Source organism: Eriocheir sinensis, unplaced genomic scaffold (assembly GCF_024679095.1).
Source record: "Eriocheir sinensis breed Jianghai 21 unplaced genomic scaffold, ASM2467909v1 Scaffold1251, whole genome shotgun sequence".
In the NCBI taxonomy this organism is placed as follows: domain Eukaryota; kingdom Metazoa; phylum Arthropoda; class Malacostraca; order Decapoda; family Varunidae; genus Eriocheir; species Eriocheir sinensis.
This window is the reverse complement of record NW_026110575.1, coordinates 36,176-55,815: the sequence shown is the minus strand read 5'-3', so window position 1 is coordinate 55,815 and position 19,640 is coordinate 36,176.

Genomic DNA, 19,640 nt, shown 5'->3' with positions numbered 1-19,640 from the left:
ACATATGAGGAATATTGCAGGCATCTTCGTTTCTTGATAACAAATAATAAGAGTGGTAGAGCATTTTAACTAAAAAAGCATGCATGACGTAATGTCATGAACGAAAAACATTTACATTCATACACAACGAAGGAAGGACAGCATTATACAAACATATCCCAAAATTTCAAGCCATTAGAGCCCCATTGCCCAACTTTGGGGTCGCGACCTTAAGTGGGGTCACCAAGCGCTTTTCCTGGGGTCGCCAAGACCTCAAAATATCAAGCATGGTGTTATGATGTTATAATAACACATATACAGTAAACTAGTGGTGTTGCGGTCGTGTCTAGAGGTGCATGATTGGGTCGCCTGAAAAAAAGGTTGGGAACCACTGCAGTAGTAACAAATGTACGGAAGTGGGGGTTGCCGTAGCGGGGGGGACTGGAAGTGGGGGTTAAGGGGGTCAACGGGGGGGTTACGGAAAAGGGGGTATCTGGACCCCCCCCCCATCTCTTTTACCTTTTCACCCCCCCCCCACCGCCCCCCCTCTCGGGCTAGCGTACGGAAGCGGGAGGGTGACGGGAGTAGGGGTGCCCAGCAGGGAAGGGCGGGGGGGGTGACGGGAGAGGGGGTACTTGAAGGGTTAAGATAACATCGTGGGCCTCGAATGACCACGAGATTATAATCACGGAAAAGGTTAAAGACATTAGGTTAATGACCAGGCTGGAATATGAATTTACTCTCTAATGCAAGTCCGAAAATAAAATAAAAAATCGCCATTGAACGTAAGACTCGATAAATTATTTAAGTTTTTGCTAGGTGTATTGTATCATTATCTTCTTATTTCTCATTTCTCAACTTGTTTCTTCTTATTTCTTTCCTCAACTTATATATATATATTTTTTTTCACTCCGGTTATTTGGTGCCATCTAACCCTAAACACTGCAGCACCAAGTCTTTTTTTTTCTCATTTTGCATTAATTAATGTCTTATATCTCATTTCTTAACTTTTTTCTTCTTATTTCTTTTCTCAACTTGCATTTCTTTATATTTTATACCTGCTCTTCGGTGTCATATGACCTTAGACGTTGCCGCATCGAGTTTACCTTTTTCCCTAGATCTCTCTCTCTCTCTCTCTCTCTCTCTCTCTCTCTCTCTCTCTCTCTCTCTCTCTCTCTCTCTCTCTCTCTCTCTCTCTCTCTCACACACACACACACACACACACACACGCCTCGAAATCCCTTATATTTAAAAAATTGTTAGTATAAATATCCCACTTTTTCCTGTTCATGTATTATTCACCGGAGCATAAATTAAGTGAGATTATATTTGACGAAACCTGCGATAAAAATGTAGGTTTGATTAACTTACGGATTCTCTGAACGCTTACTTCATTTTGACTCAACGCTGTAATAAGGACAATTTGTTTATTGTAATATATGTATGGAGAGGCGTGTGTACTTATTTCTAATTTTCCAGGCAAATAAAAAACGTGTCATAAAGAGTTAAATATCAGAAGATCGCTTAAAAATGTGTGTGTGTGTGTGTGTGTGTGTGTGTGTGTGTGTGTGTGTGTGTGTGTGTGTGTGTGTGTGTGTGTGTGTGTTTCAATGTCGCCCCTAAATCAATTGTTTTCACATAGTCTCCATTACCTGAATCCATTAATACTTGCGAACACGTAAAATTATTCACACTTTTTTTAATATTTGTTGTCATCTCTATTTTGCACCCACTCCCCCACTCGTCCTCAAACACAATAGTTTCACCTTTAGTACATCATTACAGGCGCTGTATAAACACCAACACAATCAACTTTTTGTTCTCTCTTACATTCCAGTTATAGTCTATGTATCTTTAGTCTCTTTATGTACACTATCTTAACATTAACACTTTCTTTATATATTCTTACAAGCCACACAGTTATCCTTAACTGTTATTATTATTCACATTTCTTCCAATACTTGTTGTTATCCTTATATTTCAGTCACTCTCAAACACTCGCTCCAGTCATTCTTTTTTTACTTTAAAACTCCTTTCAATTTATTCCCGTCCTTCTACTCTTTCTTCCCCTCTTTCTTATCTTCTTTCTTTCCCTTCCCCCCTTTTCTCTTTTAATTAAAACTTATCTTATTTTCCCTCACTTCTCTCCTTTTCCTCCTTGTTATCACTCCTCAGCTTTAGTATATCCTTACAAGCTCAACATAATCACCCACACAGTCAACGTTTTCTTCTCTTCTGTATCCAAATTAGATTTACCTTTACTTCTTTTCTTACGTACACTACCCTAACATCAACATCCTCCCTTCTAAACAGCTGATCACACTCCCTCGTCCATATCGCCCACCAGCTCTTGTTGTCCACGCCTCCAGGCTCCTGTGGTACACACACTCAAAAAACTATCGCTACCGTGGGGTCCGACGAATTTCACACTGAGCAACCCGGTAATCTCGGTAGGGTTGGTAAGGGTGCGATCACCCCCACCACCTCAGCTCTGCTGGGGGGAGCAGGACAAGACCCCCGTAAGGGAGGGATAGAGAGGAAGGGAGAGACTGAGATACCAGATATCACCGTAATATTAACGGAGTGATTTGAGTGCCACTTGTTTAAGGTTTTTATTCACAAATTATTAAACAATAATGCTCATATGATATATGTAACAGCGGTGGGTAGAAGTATTCTCCCATATCAAAGACAAAAACAACGGATGTCAGATATAGTTCAGTTCATAATGTGCCATCCTGGAACTAATGCTTCCACTGAACGTGTCTTTTCTTTCATGAACAAGTTGTGGGCAGCTAAAAACAAAACTTCAAATTGCAACGCTAATAGCATGACTGGTAAGAAAGATAAAGTTTAAACAGAGTTGGATGGACTTCTACAGGTTGTTTAAATCTTCTCCTCTCTCGTGCTGCCTCATTGCCTAATAAAAAGTAGGAACTTTGCGCGCTTTTTAAGTTGACGAAAAAGGAATTTGGCGCGGGCGTTTTGAATTGCCGTAATTAGCCGTCTCTGGAGAAGAGCATCTTATTAAATAGCTTGCATGCAGGAGTTAATCTGTCTGTTGGTATAATGACTCGCCGATAATTATTAGAGAATTAATCTTATTAGGTACATCCATGATTGTTTCGAGACAAGCGAATACCGTGACTCGGGTAGTGCTTGCTATGCTAGTGAAACAATGCCAACGTTATCTCACCATTTGGGTGATAAGTCAAGTTTATAATCCACTATAAATCTATCATAAGGGTTCACTAAGTTTTACGTAACCTCCTAGGCTCAGTGGAGCCGTATGTGGCGATCAGTCAGTGGGATTCACTCTGATGTCCGAATCCTGAGTGCCTTATCACCGCAAGGTGTTTATTATATTGTCTCCTAAATGAACGAAATTTTAACTCTTCACATGTGTGTGAGGTGTTAAAGCATAATTTCATCACCAAATACTACAATGTTACAGCTACATAGAACACAGATCAATTAACTTCGACTAAGACTCCACCTGTGTGTTTCATGAAGCGTTACTGTGCCAGCTCAAATTCTGCTGCTTCATTTACGAGTCCCGCTCACTTGGTTCAGGCAAGTAAACCCACACCCAACACACGCAGTGATACCAACATGAGTAGCCTGTTCTCAATGGCTTCGTCCTTGATGTCAGTTTGTATCGTGCTGAATGTGTAACGATAATTTTTTGAGTGTGTGTACATCATCTCGTTCCCTCGTTTTCTTTCCTCCACCTGGACACCGCGTTATTAAAAGGACCCGTGGAACACCTAAATTTTGCTGCTCTGGTGAAGAATTGCAAAACTAACAGCGTGATGGGGAAAAAAAGTGAGGGATAGGGGGAGGAGGAGGCGGTGGGGTGAATGGGGATTCGGGAAAAAGTGAGGGATAGGGGAGGGAGTTGAGGGGAAGGGGAAAAATACAGCGAGACTGGAAAAAAAGTTAGGGAAAGGGGAGGAGGCGGATGTTGGTCTGGGAAGGGAAAGGGACGAGGGCGGTACCGGAAAAGAAATGGTGAAGGAAAGGGGGAGAGTAGGGGAAGATTAGGAGAGAAAGAAACAAGGGGAAGGAACGATTTGGGAATTTAAGGAAGTGAAGGCAAAGGGAGACGGGGGAGAAAATATGGTTTAGGAATTAACCGGATGTGTGGAAGGGGATAAACGGAGTGGTGAACAGACGTGGGGAGAGGACGTTGGGGAGGGATGTGTAAGGAGGGAAGGTGATGGAGAGTGGGAGCAAGGAAGGGAGGGGGGTGAAGATGGGGAGGAAGGGGAACAAGTGTAGGAAAAAAGAATCGAGAAGATGGGAGCGTGAAGAAGGGGAGGAAGGGGAAGGTGGTGGTTGATGTGGGGGAGTAGGACTGGTAGAAAAGAAGATGGCGATGAAGGGGGAAGAGATAGCGGTGAGATGATAATAGGTGGAGATGTTGTTGTTGTTGTTGGTGGTGGTGGTGGTGGAGATGGTGGTGGTGGTGATGATGGTGGTGGTAAATGTGGGGGAGTAGGACTGGTAGAAAAGAAGATGGCGATGAAGGGGGAAGAGATAGTGGTGAGATGATAATAGGTGGAGATGATAATGGTGGTGGTGGTGGTGGTGGATATGATGATGGTTGTGGTTGTGGTTGTGGTGGTGATTGGAACAAATAGCGGTTCTTTATACAATGAAAAATGGAGGGCAAGGATTAGTAAACAGAGGAGGTGAATAAGAGAGAGAGAGAGAGAGAGAGAGAGTGTCATACTCGGTACTAACTTTTGCATTACTTTTACGAAAATATATTCCTCCTCCTCCTCTTCCTCCTCCTCCTCCTCCTCCTTCTCCTCCTCCTCCTTCTCCTCCTCCTCCTCCTCCTCCTCCTCTTCCTCCTCCACATTAATATCCTTCCACCCTGCCCTCTCCTGACATCCTAATCCTCCCCTGTATCGTATCCTGTCCTTCAATCCTTCATTCCTCCCCTCCTATTCCCCTTTTCTTCCTCTCTCCCTTCGTGATTCAACAGGGACATAGGCAAAAATTGGTTTACTAACAGGGTGGTGGATGAGTGGAATAGGCTTAGCAGTCATGTGGTGAGTGCCAATACAATTGTCACATTCAAAAATAGATTAGATAAATTCATGGACAGCGATATTAGGTGGGGTTAGATAGACGGGAGCTTAGGTTCAAAGGAGCTACCTTGTACAGGCCTACCGGCCTCTTGCAGACTCCTACGTTCTTATGTTCTTATGTTATTAAAGCCCTTCATCCATTTATAAACCTCGATCAAGTCTCCACGCACCCTTCGCCTTTCTAGAGAATGCAAGTTTAACTGTTTGAGTCTTCCCTCGTATGGCAAGTTTCTCAACCCCTGAATCATCTTAATCATCCTCCTCTGCACCGATTCTAACATTTTGATATCCATTCTAAAGTAAGGTGACCAGAACTGAACCGCATAGTCAAGATGAAGTCTAACTAATGCTAAATATAGTTTGAGGAAGACTTCGGGGCTTCTGTTGCTTACGCTCCTTGAAATAAATCCCAATACCCTATTAGCTCAATTTCTAGCTTGAATGCATTGTGCCCTTGGACGGAGATCAGAGCTCACTAAGACCCCTAAATCCCTCTCGCACCCAGACCTACTTATGAGAGTGTCATTTAAGCAGTAGTTATGTGAGGGGTTGTTCCTATCTACACACAGAATACTGCACTTCCCTACATTGAACTCCATCTGCCATTTATCCGCCCAGTCATACAATCTGTTGAGTTCACCTTGGAGAATACTAGCGTCCTGATCCGACTCAATTACTCTACCGATCTTGGTATCATCTGCAAATTTACTAACATCACTACTAATTCCTGTATCTAAGTCATTGATATAAATAATAAACAAAAGTGGACCTAATACCGAACCTTGTGGGACCCCACTCGTAACACATCCCCAGTCAGATCTTTTACCATTGATTTGCACTCTTTGCTTCCTATTGCTAAGCCACGCCTTGACACAGTTCAAAACTTTACCCTCTACTCCGTGAGCCTGTAATTTAAGCAACAGTCGTTGGTGAGGAACTTTGTCAAACGCTTTACTAAAATCAAGATAGATTACATCATAATTTTCATCTCTGTCAACCGCCTCAAATACTTTATTGTAGAAGGACAAGAGATTGGTGAGGCATGACCTACCTTTTGTGAACCCATGCTGCGAGTCGTGAATTAAGCTATGTTTCTCTAAATGCTCCCGAATGTTCCTAGCTATTATGGACTCCAGCATCTTCCCTATAACCGATGTTAAGCTAATTGGGCGATAGTTTGAAGCAACTGACCTGTCCCCCTTTTTGAAAATCGGCGTCACATTAGCTACTTTCCATAGGCTCGGCACATAGCCAGTATTTACCGATATCTTAAAGATGTCGGTTAGTGGGTCACTGAGTACATTACCTAATTCATTTAATACCCTCGGAAATATCCCGTCAGGACCGGGCGACTTGTTCTTCTTAAGCTTATCTATCTCATCCTGAACTACTTGCCTGGTAATGATTATATCCCTCAATTTATCGCCATCCCCGCCCTCGTACACCTGAACTCTTTCCGGTATAGTCGTTCGATCCTCCTGTGTGAATACTGCAAGGAAGTAGTCGTTCAACAATGTGCTCATATTTTCGTAATTTTCTACTAGCTCCCTTGTGTTTGTTTTCAGCGGTCCAATTTTCTCCCGTGTTTTTGTTCTATACATCTGAAAGAAGCCCTTAGGATTACTTTTCGCCTCATTTGCTACTTTGATCTCATAGTTCCTTTTTGCTATCCTGGTGTTTTTCTTAACTAATCTAGATAGTTCAACGTACCGGTAAGCGGAAGGGTTAGAGATAAGGAAGAGATCTAGTATGTTCCGCCGGTCTCCAAGACGGTCGGGAGTACGTGTAGAGTGCTGAACCAACTGCTCCAGGTCGTTGAGGAGAGCAAAGTTGTAGGCTTGATCACCAGGCTGGTCAGTGAAAGAGGATGAAAGCTAAAGCTGGTGGTGAACATTGAAATCTCCTAGGATGGAGATTTCAGCGAAGGGAGAGTGGGTCAAGATGTGCTCCACTTTAGAGTTTAAGTAGTTAAAGAATTTTACATAGTTAGTAGAGTTAGGTGAGAGGTTCGCAGCACAGATGTATTTAGTAGTAGAATGGCAATGAAGTCTTAGCCAGATGGTGGAAAATTCTGAAGAGTCAAGGTCGTGGGCACGAGAGCAAGTGATGTCGTTGCGCACGTAGGCGCAACATCAACCTTTGGATTGAAATTTAGGATAGAGATAGTAGGAGGGAACAGAGTAGAGATTGCTGTCAGTAGCCTCAGAAACCTGTGTTTCAGTGAGGAAGAGAAGGTGAGGTTTAGAGGAAGAGAGATGGTGGTCCACGGAATGAAAATTAGAATGAAGACCGCGAATGTTGCAGAAATTGAGAAGAAAAAGGTTCGAGGAGTTATCAAGACACCTCTCGGGTCGGCAGCCAGAAGGGAAGTCCTCTCTGGGGCAATTTGTGGTCTCCCCTCCAGGCAGGGACTCCGAGGCATGGTTATTGAACGCCATTTTAAATTTTGAATTTTGGGAAAAGGTGTGTGTGTTGTGTGAATGTAGTGTGGTGTGAATAGAGAGAGGATCTGTCTTTAGAAAGCATGCTGAACTACTCTCTGGTGTAGATGAGACAATAGGGAAACAGTTAATGAGGTAATGGGAAGGGTCTTTGCAGGGCTTCAGCACCCTCCTCACTTCCCATATATATACCTCACCGGGAGTGGCTTGCGCCCGTTCGGTAGGTGTCTTCCTACCTACTCCACCCGAGTAGTACATCCTCAGGCTGGTTGGTTCACTGTTAACTGTTTATGCTTTATTCTAACGGGCATTACGGTAGACAAAGGAGTTGTGACTGGCCCCTGTTGGCTGTTGAGTGTAAGGCGGTGAATCGTGAGGTGTTGATGGGGGAGAGGGGGGAGAAGCCAGTTTGCATCACGTCACAGCTGTACGGGTCCCCGATCGGCGGTCACTGTGCTGGTGGGCGGGGCTTATACGACAGGCCAGTGTGAACAGAACGAAGTGCAAGGGTGGGGATGCTGGGGGGAAGATCGTTGGGGTTGACACACACACACACACACACACACACACACAGCGCCATTGTTTACACAGACACATGGACTCGTCGACCTTCAAGCTGCTGTTGGAGGCCCAGGAGCGAGCGTACAAGTCTGCACTAGATGTGGTCGTCAGGCAGCTAAACGACCAAGTTACCAAGTTGGATAAGAAAGTGGCAGAACGGAAGAACTTGAGAATTAGTGGACTGGAGGACATCTCTCCTGGAATCAAAACTGCAGATACCAGGAATTATATTGTGACTGCCGTTGCTGGTGCTGGTGATGCTGCTGATGGTGCTGACGCTGCTGCTGGTGCTGTTGGTGCTGCTGGCGCTCCTGATGGTGCTGGTGATGCTGATGGTGATGGTGGTGTCGTCCGTGTCGAGGCGGCTGGGGCGAAATAGATTCACAACGTTAAGTAATTTAGTACTACTACTACTACTACTACTACTACTACTACTACTACTACTACTACTACTACTACTACTACTACTACTACTACTACTAATACTACTACTACTACTACTACTACTTCTACTACTACTACTACTACTACTACTACTACTACTACTACAACTACTACTACTACTACTACTACTACTACTACTACTACTACTACTACTACTATTACTACTACTACTTTTGTTGCATTGTTTTAATGTCAATAATACACAAAATCAAGACCTACATGCTTTCCATCCACTTAGTGTAGAAGATAGAAATTATAATAACGATCTTGATGTAACTCAGTTTAATTTAAATTTTTCTAAATCTGAATATATTTATCTGGATAGCTTTCCTTTTCTACTAATAATAGTGAATTATATTTATTAACACTGAATATTAGATCCATCTCATCAATTTCAAACTAAATTTGATGTCATAGGATACAGACTACCGGAATATGAAATGTTCACTAATAACAGAAACAGGTTTGGTGGGCAAATCTTCTGTGATCAATGAATTTTCTAAATTGGAACCTTTTATGGAATGTTTGGGAATCGAAGCAATATGTAATGCTAATACCTATTTATTTCTTTGTATTTACAGACCACCTCAAAGCAGCATAAATAATTTTCACAATTCACTTAATGAAATCTTATCCTAATTAAAGATAAAAATTACAAGGAGGTTTTTGTGTTTGGAGACTTAAACATAGATTTGTTACAATGTAATAATGACAATGTGCAGGATTTAATTAATATAATGTACAGCTATTCTTTATTTCCTCTAACTACCTTGCCTACTCGAGTAACTTCAACTTCATCCACGTTAATTGATCATGTTTGGTCATCTCAGATTGAAAGTAATACTGCCAATTATATATTAAAGACAGATATCAGTGACCACAGTAATCTCTGTATTTAAATGTGATAAATATCGTCATCCTTCTCCCACTTACGTAACTAAAAGAATATTTAATCAGGACTCCCTTGAAAAATTTAGTAATAGTCTCTCACAAACTAATTGGGTGACACATTAAATTGTATATGTGCTAATGAGGCCTACAACTTATTTTACAGTAAATTTAAAACATGTTTTGATAAGTGTTTGGAAAGAAAAATTAAATTTAGTTTTAAACATCGACTTGAAAAACTAGCTCATAAATGGCCTTTAACGTTTAAGGAGCCTTATAGAATATATAGAAATAAATTAACGTCACTTTTAAAATTAGCCAAATCCATTAATACTATTCTTGGTAGATGCACAGGTGCTAAACATACAGTTATTGAATTAACATTTCTGAAACATTTAATGACCATTTTTTGAAGGCTGGGGGCTAGATCATGATATAGTAGGGGATGAATATATGACATATTTACACAACTCACCTAATTACTCGGTATACTTATTACATCATCTGGTTTTGATGAAATTTCTCCCTTGGTCGTAAGACAAACTATAATTTCCTTGCCATTAACACATAGTTAACCTCGCATTAAAGAAAGGACGAACTTAAGAAAGCTAAAATTATTCCATTGTTTAAGTAAGATAATAGAGATGCTGTCAATAACTCCAGACCGATATCAGTTCGTCCGTTGTTCAGTACAGTCGTTGAAAAAGTGATATGCACGCGTCGTGTAAATTTCATTGAGAAAAACCAATAATGTGTATAAATATCTGGAAAAGAAACATTATTTAGTTGGAATTTTTAGATCTTTCTAAGGCTTTCGATTCGCTATGTCATAAAATTCTATTAAGTAAACTTAGTAATTTAATTATTCAAAATTATTTAACAAATCGATTTCAAGCTGTTTACTGTAATTCTAAATATTCTTCTTTTAAGCCTATCAAAGGATCTATCCTAGGACCTATACTTTTCTCATCTCTATTAATGATATTGTAAATGCTAGTAATAAATTTAAGTATCCCATTTATGCTGACGACACTAATTTACTATTAGATGATAAAAATATAAATAGTTTGCATATAAACATTAATAATGAGCTCACTTCAATTAATATGAAACATAATAAGTTTTAAATATCACTAAAACAAAATACATTATCTTTCAAAACCGATCAGTCACTACTAACATGCCACCTATAACACTTGAAGGAAAAGTACTTGAACGAGTTTCTTATACTAAGTTTTGGGCGTTGTCATAGATCAAAATATCAATTGGAAATACCAAATTAATTCTGTTGCAAATAAACTATCTAGGATATGTGGCATACTGTATCGAATAAGAAATAGCCTTACACAAGAAGCACTTATCAGTATTTATTATACACTTTGTTACCCGCATCTCATTTATTGTGTATCTGTGTGGGCGTGTACGTGGCCTTCCTTTCTTAAAATCTTCAGGTTTCTCAAAATAAGATATTTAGGTGTATGTTTTACATGAACAAGTTTGATTCCACACATAACGTATTTTCCACACATAGATTTCTTAATTTTAAAAACATTCATTGTTATTTTCTACTATTATTTATTTATAAAAACCTCGCACTGATGCATGGAACTCATCCTTTTCAAGTTATTAATACAGTAACAATATAAATCTTATCTCTCCACAGTTCAGGACAGTTCTTTTCAGAAATAGTATTTTATGCTCAGGACCTCAAGTTTGGAATTCTTTGCCAGTAGAAATAAAATCTCCTTAATAGTAATAATTTCTCTCTATTTAAAAGTCAGTAAAACACACTTATTTGCAATCCAAAACAATCACGGTTAAAATTATAATTTATTCCTGAAACATGAACACAAATTTACATTATTAAATCTAATCAGTGAATTGCATAGTACTATTGTCCATATTATTTTTATTATTGTTATTATTATTATTATTATTATTATTATTATTATTATTATTATTATTATTATTATTATTGTTATTATTATTATTATTGTTGATGCTGTTGTAGTTGTTATTATAGTTAACATTTTAGATATAACTATTATAACTTCATCTGGTATTATAGTTAATGTTGTTATTTATTGTATATTTGTATTTAGGTTTATGGTTGGGAGCTATCTGCAACCTTTAGAAAGATAATAATAGTACAATGTAATAAATATACAGTCTGTCGGGAAGCTTCGGCTTGACAGGCTAGATTCGTTGCCAGAATTATAATTATATATATATATATGTATATATCAATGTGTATATATTATGGCAATAAACATTACTTACTTACTTACTTACTTACACACACACACACACACACTCACACGACTACTATATATATCACTGTAGTTCCAATAGGCTTAAGTGCTTCCTCCTTCTCCAATCCTTCCTCCCTCCTTCCCTCCACGCATCCCTTCCACACCTTCCCGAATCTTGCCTCGCCTTTAAAAAAAAGGTCCTTCTGTTCCATCTCTTTTTATTAGTTTTTTTGCTTTTTCTTGTTATTCATAACTGAGATTTATAGGCGTTCCACATCTTTTTTTTTATTTCCTGGTTTTGCGTTTTTTATTCACCATTGTCGTATGCGAAACTGTTATCGGTTTGGTGTTTGAAAATGTTAAGAGAAAAAACATTCCTTTATTGCAGTGTGTTCCGTCTCATGAGGAGGAAGATTTTCTCCGTTCACGCCTTTCTTTTGTGTCTCTCCTTCTTGTCTCTCCTTCATTGTTTCAGTGTTTGTTTTTTACATTTATTAGAATTTTGTATTTTATGCTTCTTTTATATTATATGTGTGCTTACTTCCTTTTTCCTTCGTCTTCTTTATCCACGCCTATCTTTCTTTTGTTTTTTTCGTTGTTGTTGTTGTTTTATTTACTTTTATTCTGTTGCTCATGTCTTTTCTCCTGTATTTCACCTCTATCCTTGCACTCATTTATTTTTATTTTCCTCCTGGTTCTCCTGCCTCTTGCCTATTCTGCAGTGTCATAGTCGTGCTTTTGTCATTTATATATATTGCGTTGCTATAGTTTTCCTCTCTCTGTCATCTTCATTCATGCGCTTTTCATTATTATTGTTTCTCTTTGTCTTCATTCCACCTATATTTTTTAATTTATTGCAATTGTTTTATCTACCCAATACTTATTTTCATGTGTTTGTCTTTTCTCCTGTTTATCATCTTTTTTATCCATACATACATTTCCCTTTACCACCTTGTTCTCATTCCTCTTTTATTTCTTGAGTGTTATTATCTTGATGCTTTTCGTTTATATATATTGAGTTTATTATTTTTTTCTCCTTTCTCTGTGCTTCGTCTTCATCCCTGTGCCGCTTTCTTTTCTCCATTCTCCTTGTCCTCGTTCGCCTTCCATCTTCCTCCTCTCCTCGCTCCTTGTGTGTCCTTCCTCTCCCATCCTCTCCTCGCTCCTGTGACTCCCTCTGGCTTGTCTGCCCCTCGTGGCCTTCCTCTCCCATTCTCTCCTCGCTCCTGTGACTCCCTCTGGCTTGTCTGTCCCTCGTGGCCTTCCTCTCCCATTCTCTTCTCGCTCCTGTGACTCCCTCTGGCTTGTCTGTCCCTCGTGGCCTTCCTCTCCCATCCTTTCCTCGCTCCTGTGACTCCCTCTGGCTTGTCTGTCCCTCGTGTCCTTCCTCTCCCATCCTCTCCGCGCTCCTGTGACTCCCTCTGGCTTGTCTGCCCCTCGTGGCCTTCCTCTCCCATTCTCTCCTCGCTCCTGTGACTCCCTCTGGTTTATCTGTCCCTCGTGGCCTTCCTCTCCCATTCTCTCCTCGCTCCTGTGACTCCCTCTGGCTTGTCTGTCCCTCGTGTCCTTCCTCTCCCATTCTCTCCTCGCTCCTGTGACTCCCTTTGGCTTGTCTGTCCTTCGTGTCCTTCCTCTCCCATTCTCTCCTCGCTCCTGTGACTCCCTCTGGCTTGTCTGACCTTCCTCTCCCATCCTCTCCTCGCTCCTGTGACTCCCTCTGGCTTATCTGTCCTTCGTGTCCTTCCTCTCCTCGCTCCTGTGACTCCCTCTGGCTTGTCTGTCCCTCGTGTCCTTCGTCTCCCATTCTCTCCTCGCTCCTCCCTTCATCGCTGCCGTCTCCTCCATCTCTCACGCTGCTCGTCTTTCTCTCGCTTTTACTTACTGCATATTCCTGTCGGGCGCTTCATCTTCCATCTCCGTTTGCATCTTCTTCTTCTTCTCTTCTTCCCATCTCCGTTACCATCTCCCTGCTCCTCCTCCTCTTTTCATCTGTTTCAATATCCTTCTTCTTTTTCTCTTTCTTCCTCATCCCCTTATTTCCATCTCCGTTTCCATCTCAATCTTCTTTTCTTTCCTCGTCTTCCTCCTCCTCCCCAGGCGCATGGATCTTTGTATTTTAAAAGCCTCAGAAAAAAATAACAAAACCCTCGCAATAACCGAAATACAGTATCCGATTAACTTTTAATAGCCTTAGATTGTGTCATTAAGAGTAATTTGTTCTCTTAGCGATTTTTTGTCTTGTACTGCTTTCATATCCCTTCTTGCCGATCATTGCGTTTGTTTTATATTAATTTTACCAATATCATTTTCTATACAATTTTCCCTTACCAATTTCCAGTTTCTTTATTTTAGATTAATTTCTTACTTATTTTCCCCTTTCTGTTTTCTCTTATTTCATTTTCACCTCTGTTGTACTCATTTTTATAATTTTCCCATTTCCTCCCCTTTTTTCAGTCAAAGAGTTTTTTCCCGTTTTTATTTTTAAAATAACGCCACAGTGTGTGTGTGTGTGTGTGTGTTTTGAATATAGTTTATGAACGAAAAAGGTATGAACTAAAATAAGAATTGCAGTTATATCCTATACTGAAAAAATAAACATGAACGTAACATAAGCAAGAAAAAGTAGAGGAGTGTGGCGGCCTCTACACTAAAAAGCCTCCCTGGGAACCAGTTGTCGGTGTGAGCTCCCCGTCCCTCCCCTCTATCGACGGTACTCCCATCCCTATTCTGCATAAAAGCTGGTTCTTGTTTTCTCCTGAAAGAGATGTCTTCGGTGGGCTTCTAGGTGGAATTTCTGAGGGTTTTTCTTATACTCAAGGAATATTTCAGCTTTTTGGTCTCTCAGGAAGGGCGTCTGATACTCTCTAGATTTGGTGGAGAACACCTGGCGACAGGTGCCACTGGCCAGGCCTCGAAAGGGTCGCAGAGTTGGGTTAGACGTTTCGGAAAGTGGGAATGAATTGCTGGTTCCTCTCCTCCCTTGCCAGCTCTGCTCTGTGTGACTACGCCGGCCCCGTTCTATGGGACAAAACTTCGAGGACAATAGCTGAAAAGCGCCGGGTTGTGAAAGTCTCTCTCGTGACCGAGGCTCAGGACAAGCGATTGGCCTTTGAGGCGTTTTCAAGACCCTGTGGGAGCGAACTCCCAGTGTCGGAGGCATCTAACACAGCAGTATCTAATTTCCATGCACAATTTTTATACAATTCAATTGATGGTCACACTTTAAGTTATTTCGGAAGCGCTTTTAATATTTGCCCAAACTGTTAACTCACTTAAATTTCTAACAATGCCTTCGAACCTTCATAAATGTGACGTCTGCCCCAGACGATTTGCAGCTCAGTACTTCTAGCTGAGTAGAACTTGCCGCCTCTGCGTTCAAAGATTACAACATCAGAAGGCTGTGTCTGAATGTAAAGTCAAACATAATGATCTTGAATAGAAATTCGAAGCCCATCAGGAACTTGTTGCAAGCAATGTTGCAGTGACTCCACCATCGATGGTGGAGAGGCCCTCCACCGAGACTGTGCCCTCTCCAGACGAATCTCCTGCTTCACGGGAGGACGTGTTACCTGCCTCACAGGCTAACTCCAAGCCTGCCTCACAGGCTAACCCCCAGCCTGTCTCACAGACTAACCCTCAGCCTGCCTCATAGGCTAACCCCCAGCCTGCCTCACAGGCTAACCCCCAGCCTGCCTCACAGGCTAACCCCCAACCTGCCTCACAGGCTAACCCCCAGCCTGCCTCGCAGGACAAACGCCAGTCTGCCTCACAGGACAACCGCCAGTCTGCCTCACAGGCTGACCCCCAGCCTGCCTCACAGGCTGACCCCCAGCCTGCCTCACAGGCTGACCCCCAGCCTGCCTCACAGGCTGACCCCCAGCCTGCCTCACAGGCTGACCCCCAGCCTGCCTCACAGGCTAACCCCCAGCCTGCTTCACAGGCTAACTCCCAGCCTGCCTCACAGGACAACTTCCAGCCTGCCCCACTTAATGCTTCTCTTCCTGCTTCACAGGATGTCGGGTTCCAACCTGTAAGGAATGGAGCCAAACCGAAGCAGGCAACCAAGGATTTACTGACCCCCACTACCTTCAATAGGTTCAGGTGCTGGCAGACACCATGGAGGATGAGTTTGAGACTCGCCTAGTTGGGGACTCCATGGTGTGTGGCCAGCTGGTCGAGTTCTGTGGTCGTTCATCAAACGGCCGCAGAAAACGTTACTGCTATCCAGGTGCCAGATTGGACGACATCACCGCAGCGTGCGATGATGTCACGAGAAATGCCGACCGAAACACCCTCTGTCATTCACGCGGGGACAAATGACGTAAAGACAACCCGTTCCGAGGAACTGCTTGAGAAATACCGCCGCATGATCAAGCAGCATAAACGTAAAACGGATGCCAGTAACATCATAATCTCAGGAATCCTCCCGAGGGTCGGTGCCGAATCTAGCTTTTACAGTAAGGCCTTCAGCACAAACAACAGACTTCAGTCCCTTTGGTCACAAGAAAACGTCCAGCTCGCTAACTCGTGGAACAGTTTTTACTACGATTCAGACTTGTTCCTTGCTGATGGCATCCACTTAAATCCTGTTGGAGCAGCCCGTTTCGGGAGGCTGCTCTGTGACCAAGTGGCTCTTCGAAAGCCAAAAAACGCGGAGGCGAGAACACCAGCAGCTCCACCGTAAGGGAGCACTCAGCCCGCGAAACCCCCGACTCGAATCACATTAAAGCTTGCTATGTAAACGCTCGTAGCCTACGTAACAAATTTGAAGACTTAGAAGTCCTCGCAGCTACAAATCAGTATCACATCATCGAGGTCACGGAATCTTGGATATACACTTCAAATAGAGATTTCATTGCGGAATATAGATTACCGGGTTATACCATCTTTAGTCACGAAAGAGAGATCAGACAGGGTGGAGGCGTTATCTTTTATATCCATAACTCTCTCCATCCAGTATCCGTGAAAACAGATATAACCAATGTAGACACGGTCTTCATTGAAATTAAAAAATAAATCTCGTAAAATAGTAATTGGACTTATCTACAGACCGCCAAGGCAGACTCTTGATATCGACCACGCATTAAGTGAATTATTATTAGAAACAAGTAGCAGTTGCGAGGCAGTAATTGTTGGGGACTTTAAATTGCCAGTGAAAAGATGGGGTGAACCGTTGAACTGTCATACAGGGCTCGACCTGTACACAAATTTACTAGAAAGTGATTTACATCTACACGGTCAAGAACCGACTCGGGGAAATAATGTACTTGACCTTATCTTTTCAACGACAGCTGATCTAGTTAACGAAGTAAATGTTGGTCCAATTTTTAGTTCTAGCGATCACCGAACAATCACATTCAGCATCAATATGAAAGAAAGTAAAGTAACTTCTAGTAAAGAAAAGGTTCCTGATTATCAGAGAGCGAATTTCGTAAGACTCCGATCAATTCTAAATAATTCTGACTGAACTGAAATCTCGGCGGAAACAGATATTGATAAATCTTGGGGGACCTTCACCACAATATTGAACAATGCCATAAGCATATGGATACCCTATCGAAACAGACGTTCAGCTTTTAAGAAGAAACCCAAATGGTGGAATAATGAAATTCAAAATAGCCTATCTCTTAAAAAACGCGTATACAGTAAATACATATCAACTCAGAGTGAGGCTGACAAACTCGAGTTGGACAGAATTCGCCACGAAACCAAGAAATTAATAAAACGAAGCAAGATAAATCTTGAAGAATATATAACAGAAACGAGTAAATATAATCCTAAAGAATTTTTTCGCTAATAATGGTAACCACACGAACGATGAAAACGAAATGGTTACAATTCTAAATAACTTTTCGCATCCGTATTTACCGACGAAGATTGTTTATCACCTCAACCGCCGGAGATTAAAAGGACCGAAAAAATGTTAAGTTGCGTTCTCATCGTAGAAAGTGACATTTTACGCACAATTGAAAATATTAAAGTAAGCAAAGCTCCTGGTCCAGACAAAACTACCTCTAGGGCCTTAAAATAAATCAAACATCAAATTTGTAAACCGCTTTCCATCATATTCAATAAATCTTTAACAGCTGGAAAAGTTCCGTTGTATTAGAAACTAGCAAATGTCACACCAATTTTCTAAAAGGGGGACAAGTCTCATCCAGGAAACTATCGACCAATTAGCCTGACATCGATTGTTTGTCAGTTAATGGAGACGATCATTCGCGACAATATGGTGAAGTTCTTCGAAGATAATAATATAATAAATAATTCGCAATATGGTTCCCGTGATAAACGTACGTGTTTAACTAACTTACTTAATTTTTTTCATTATATTTTGAGGTGCTCCATGAAAGCAGATCAGTAGATATCATATATCTGGATTTTCAGAAGGCATTTGATAAGGTCCCCCACCAACGATTGCTCAGCAAACTATTGGCGGATGGTATCTCGGGTAACATTCACAATTGGCTTGTGGACTGGCTCTCTGAGCGGAAACAGAGTAGTTCTAAATGGTGTTACATCTAACTGGCTCGATGTCAGAAGCGGCGTACCTCAAGGATCAGTGCTTGGCCCCATGCTCTTCTTAATTTATGTTAATGATATCGATGATGGGCTCACTTGTAAAATATCAAAATTTGCTGAAGACACAAAAATTGCTAGTAGAGTAACTGCGACACTCGACGAAGAAACTTTACAATCAGATCTAGATCGACTTCCACGTTGGGCCAATCAATGGGAAATGAAATTTAACGTTGACAAATGTAAAGTGTTGCACACGGAAAAAATAACAATCGCGTTCGGTACGTAATGGATGGCCAACAACTTTCTGCAGTAACTAAAGAAAAGGATCTTGGAATCACTATATCAAGCGATTTAAAGCCCGGTCCGCATTGTTCAGAGGTAGTTAAAACTGCAAACAAATTGGTTGGCTTCATCGGACGAGTCTTTAACCCGGCAACGTCGACGGACCCATTTTTGGGCTCCCGCGAGTCGGTCCGCTGAAATGGTGGACCCCGTATGGGGCTCGGCTAAAAACGCCTAATTCGAGCTAATTGTAGGCGGTGGCGGCATAGAGCAACCCACAATGCATGCCCTGGGTAATTGAGATGGGTAATTGATCTTGAGGTGGGCTCATTTGTCATAGGTGGTGCTGTAAGGTTATGACAGACTGAATTAGCTATCCATATAGTAATCACTTGTCAAATTCTCTAAACTAGACAACAAGCGACTCTCGGCTAGATGCCACGTGTCACGAGACTGTTTATTTTGTAACAAACACCACCCAAAAAGAATGGAGTTTGAGTATAAATAAATATTTTTAACGGCTTTATGGTTATGAGAGCAGTATGCTGATGTACGTTCCATGCACTTTTCTGAGTCTAAAAATGCTGTGTAATGTTGCCGTTTCTCGGCCACTTCTCGGCTTTCCCATAGCCGAAGCCCACGGGTTAATACTAAATCGGAAAAAAGTAACATTAAAACTGTATAATTCGTTGGTTCGACTCCGTCTAGAGTACTGTGTACAGTTTTGGTCTCCCTATTACAGAAAAGACATAGAAAAGTTGGAACGGGTTTAACGAACAGTAATAAAGATGATTCCTAGGTTGAAAAATTTATCATATGAACAAAGGCTTAAAGAAGCAAATTTATTCAGCCAGTCAAAACGAAGAATGCGAGGCGATCTAATAGAAGTGTTTAAAATGTTTAAAGGATTCAGTGATATTAATGCGGAAAATTATTTTACAATTGATCGATCAAATAGAACAAGAAGAAATCACAATTTTAAGATAAGTGGTAAAATATTCTCGTCGCACGAAGCTAAACACTTCTTCTTCAATCGAGTTGTTAATTTTTGGAACTCTCTACCCTGTGATGTCGTTGACAGTACAACAGTTACGGCCTTCAAGAATAGATTAGACAAGTATTTTGAATCCAACCAGCAACTAAGATATTACTCATTGTCGTAATAACGTTAA